This window comes from Castor canadensis, chromosome 9 (genome assembly GCF_047511655.1).
Source record: "Castor canadensis chromosome 9, mCasCan1.hap1v2, whole genome shotgun sequence".
Lineage (NCBI taxonomy): Eukaryota > Metazoa > Chordata > Mammalia > Rodentia > Castoridae > Castor > Castor canadensis.
Window position 1 is genome coordinate 31,703,290 of NC_133394.1, and position 4,860 is coordinate 31,708,149.

The window sequence follows — 4,860 nt, forward strand, 5'->3', positions numbered from 1 at the left end:
AGTATATATGAGTCTATGGTAACTCCAAGTTTAATTTTTGGAGGAACTATCAAGCATTTCTGTCACTGAAGCTATGCCATGCTCAGATCCACCAACAATGGATGAGGTTTTCCATTTCTCTACAGGCTCCATGATATTTGTTATTTCTACCTTTAAAAAATTATAATCGGGGCTGGGATGTAGCTCGGTGGTACAGCGCTTGCCTAGCATGCGTGAGGCCCTGGGTTCGATCCCAGCACCAAAAAAGAAAAGACAAAAAAAAAAAATTATAATCGGCGTCCTCCCCGCCATTGCAGACATGGCTGCTCGGCTGGGTGCAATGTTCACCGGACAGCCACCCGGCCCCGCGTCACCTCCGCAGGGACTACCCGGCCAGGCCTCGCTTCTTCAAGCAGCGCCTGGCGCTACGAGGAGTTCCAACAGTACCTTGGTGGACGATTTGGAGTCATCATTCGAGGCTTGCTTTGCTTCTCTTGTGAGCCAGGACTATGTCAGTGGCACTGATCAGGAAGAAATTCGAACTGGTGTTGATCAGTGTATCCAGAAGTTTCTGGACATTGCAAGACAGACAGAATGTTTTTTCCTACAAAAAAGATTGCAGTTATCTGTCCAGAAACCAGAGCAAGTTATCAAAGAGGATGTCTTGGAACTAAGGAATGAATTGCAACGGAAAGAGGCTCTGGTCCAGAAGCACCTAACAAAGCTGAGGCACTGGCAGCAGGTGCTGGAGGGCATCAATGTGCAGTATAAGAAGCCAGCTGACATCCCTCAGTGTTCCCTGGCCTACCTTGAACAGGCATCTGCCAAAATCCCTGCACCTTTTAAGCAGACCTAAGGGCAGTTGGTCTGGCCTGCAAGTCAGCCCATGCGAACAGTTTTGCCAATGTCCCCTCTGGTGGACATGGAATTTTGAACGAACTCTTAGTTGGTAAATGAGTTGATGTTAGTTTTATGTTGCAACCTAGAATTTCCCCCTATTTTTATGAGTGATTAATTTCTTGTGTTTTTTTGTGAGACAGGGTTTCTCTGTAGCCCAGCCTGGCTTTGAACTCTGAATGCTCTTGCCTCAGTCTACCAAGTGCTGATTTCTTATGTACATTATGAAAAAGTCTGCAGGTTTGATAAGCCAAGTAAGTGTTTTGTCTTTGGCAGAATTTAGACTGCTAGTGTGAAGACATAGATTCTTTGTTTTAATTATTTTTTGTTTTTTGCTTGATTTTAAATTTATTTTTGTATGACTTTTTATTTCCATTTGTTACATTAGTTTATGATCTAAGGGAAAATTATAGTAGTCTGAGGATCAAGGGGAAAACAGTTTGATTATGATAACTACTCATCCATGGAAGTGTACAAAAATACTTAAATTTGCTGTATTTCAAGACTTTGAACTACCTCAAGAAGAGGAATCAAATGCAACAATGTAATGCCTCTAGAGCAATACAGAGTGCAGAGAGTTTGTAAATGGGTGAGAACAGGGTTAAGATATGCTAAGGTAGTATGGTAATACTATAGGAGGATCCTTAAGTTGATGTTTGCTTATATTTGGGGCGAGTTTATATTTTGTGTCATTACTCATTTTGAGGGGGAATGTATTGGCATGATGTAACAAGTTGGTATAAGGAATGAGCCAACCCTGTCTCAGTAGCAGGACAGTTGGGGTACTGGCAAAGTATAAGGGTTAAAGCCTACTTACCCTGCTTGTCTCTTAGTTTTGAGTTTTGTTTGCGTGTGATATTTTACTTTTGGGGGCGGAGATAGTTTCCTTAAGGAAGATTCTTGCCCATGGGTTTGATTCCGAGAGCCTCAGTGTTGGGAAGACCTGCAGGGCGACCTTAGCTACTTAACCTCTGCAGAGAGCATGGGGAGCCTCTGTGGGGAGGGTGTTTTGCCCTCTTGGATGAACTTTTCCTTTCCCTGTTTTATATAGCCTTCCCCTACATTATATCCCTTTACCCAAAATATGCACTCCACTGTTGGTGAGTTTGTGGCTAAGAGTCTTGGTCCTTGTTCCCTCTAGCCCTGAAGCCCGTTCTGCACACACAGTGACATTCAGTGGCCTGGATGCTACTAGGTCCGCGAAGCCTCCAAATGTCTTTTCTACCTTGCCTCCTCCATCACCCTTGACTCCTCCACCACGTTTTTTTAGTTCTCCCTTGTGGGTCAGTGATTTATGTATCCCCATGAGCATTAGGCATTGTTCCCCTTGAATATGTGAGATCATGTATTAGTTATCTTTTTATATGATGCGTTGGTCATTCTTGTGTGCTTGTGTATACATTTGACATGTTAGAGCTATAATTACCAACATGAGGCCAATACATCGCTCAATTGTGTATAAGTTAAAGCTTTTAAAAGTTGTATTTATTTACATCATGGGGTTTTAACCTGGTTGTCTCATGCTAACTAGAAATTGTGATTGGCAGCTTTAGATCTCTTGGTTTAAAAACCTAAATAAACTGATTGTGTTTGGGGCAGAAAAAAAAAATTATAATCATCCTAGTGGGTGAGAGGTTGGATCTTATTGTGATTTTAACATGCATATCCCTAACAGCTAAATGATGTTCCACTTGTATTCATATGACTTATTGGCTGCTTGCATATCTCCTTTGTGAAAATGCCCATTCAAATCTTTTGCCCATTCTAAAATTTGGTTATTTGTATTTTTTATTGAGTTTTAAGTGTTCTTTGTACATTCTAAATACACAATCTCAATTTTCTTAGTCTTTCTTTTATATTGTCTATTTCTTGGTATGTGCTGCAGCCATTTTCTTCAAATCTACATACTAGTTCAGTAATTGTCTCTTCAGCTTATGTTCTTAATTGACCTAAAAATATGACCAGGAAGTGTTAAATGATGCAGACAAGCCTTTTTTTACATTAAAGATACAAGTATAATTTAAAACATACTAATGATTTCTTAATATACATTTGTCAAGACTACTTGAGCAGTACACTTAAGCACGCTATATGTATGTTACACTTCAACTTAAACAACAAGATCGAAAGCTAAGACTTGGACAGTTGGGCGTGGTGCCTCATGCCTATAATGCCAGCATTGGGAAGGTGGAGGCAAAAGGATCATGTGCTTGAGGCCGACCTTGTCCCTGTCTCAAAAGGAAGAGAAGGAAAGAAAAGTAGCTAAGACTCATGACTAAGAATCTTGTGCAAAACTTAGTTGATGGGAGAGATAGGATGAAGTGGGGGAGAGTAAAGAAGAGGTTGTAGTAAGTTCAAGTTGAAAAAATAGTACTTCAATAAGTGTTCATTAAGGATTCACAACATGAAAACGTGAATAAGTTAATTTAATGACATTGCTCTTCATGTCCATCTTTGAGAAACTAGTGCCATTATTCTGTAGTCGCACTTCTTAGAGTTCTTCGTGGCTATTTGTGACTAATATCATTGCTTCTTAGGTAGAGCATCCTCTGTTCCTGCCATGGAGAGACAGCTTCCTAGGCTGTAAAGACTGTGAAACATCAGTGTTGTAACCAAGGAAACTTAGTCAGTCTTCTTTCCTGGAACACATTTGAGAACAGGGTTTTCTCTGTGCTAAAGTGCTATTTCAGCACGACACCTAGGAGAATGACATTTGGTCCTGAAGTTTTAGGAGAAAAGTTCAGCTTTCTGGTGACCAGAGATCAATATGTAGGCAACTGGTAAACCTGCTCTATGAAGCACTGTTCTAAAAACATCAAGTACTGTATTCCCTCACATGATTAGTGTATGTTAATTCAAAATAAAATTTAAAAAATAAAATAAAGAAGGAATCAGAAAAAATAAAAATAAAAATGCTGAGTATGAATTCACCCTTGCATGCGTGTTTTCTACTTAGCCCCTGGCAGCTTCACAGGGACTAGCAGAGGCTTTGTTTCTATGTACAATTTTTACAATTTTGAACTATAAGATTAATTGTGATTTTCCCAGAAATGATATTCTACTTTTAACAACCAATCCATTCTCAAAGCTTGACAATGCTTTATGAAAAGAATCAGCTTCTATTTAAAATTCTTGTTAGTTGGTTTATTTCTTCAATTGATAAAAATGAACTAGAGGCTCAAAATGATTTCCTAAAATTAAAAATAATTATATAAATATGTCATAAATGTAGCAAAGCAGAAAAATGTTATAAGCAGTGATCAGAGATAGTGAAAACACAGAACATGAATCTATACGCTCTGGTTCAAGGCGATCTAAAAGTGAGAAAATTTCACACATGTAACCAAAAATGAAAATGCAGGAAGGAAGCACACAGTGATGAAAATCTTAAATTGAATCTTCCTGGACCAATAATCTATTTATTCCTATTCCTTGATACATTTTTTGGAAATTTTGCCTAACAGTAATGTGAGGCCAGCAGAGGTTTCTATAATTTTCAAATAAAGAAGAGTGACTTTCTAGTAAGCTAATGATGTTTTTCCTAGCATAAGCCCAAAACAATGCATTTTGGGAGGAAACTAATTTATTTTGTCACTAAAGACAGAGACCATCATTCATAATTTTATTCCTCATTGCAAAATTAAACATAGGCCATACTATTGCTAAGAAGTTTATAAAAACTTTAATAGATATTAAGGTATGGTACTTGAGAGAAAATGAAATGAGTTCTTAGATCTAATTCCTGTATCAAATGGAGCCATCGCTGTGGTCCAGAGGTCATGGCAAATGACGTGAAGTGCTGTCACTCACCCATGATGGGTAGGTGGTTGTGTGTATCCTTTCAGCTGGATGGAGTCCTTGGCATGTTGAGTATGAGCCCATCCTGAGCATGTATTCTGTCCTCTTCTGAGGGAGATGTGCTCAGTACAAGCTGTCTCACTTTTTACTGAAATCCCGTGTTAGTAAGGAGAAGACATTTCGCAC

General features: G+C 38.9%; 1 pseudogene; it reads left to right on the plus strand.

The window, feature by feature from the left end:
- The first annotated feature begins 283 nt into the window (after nucleotides 1–283).
- LOC109702025 (mediator of RNA polymerase II transcription subunit 28 pseudogene) lies at nucleotides 284–863 on the plus strand (annotated as a pseudogene).
- The last annotated feature ends 3,997 nt before the right edge of the window (nucleotides 864–4,860 follow it).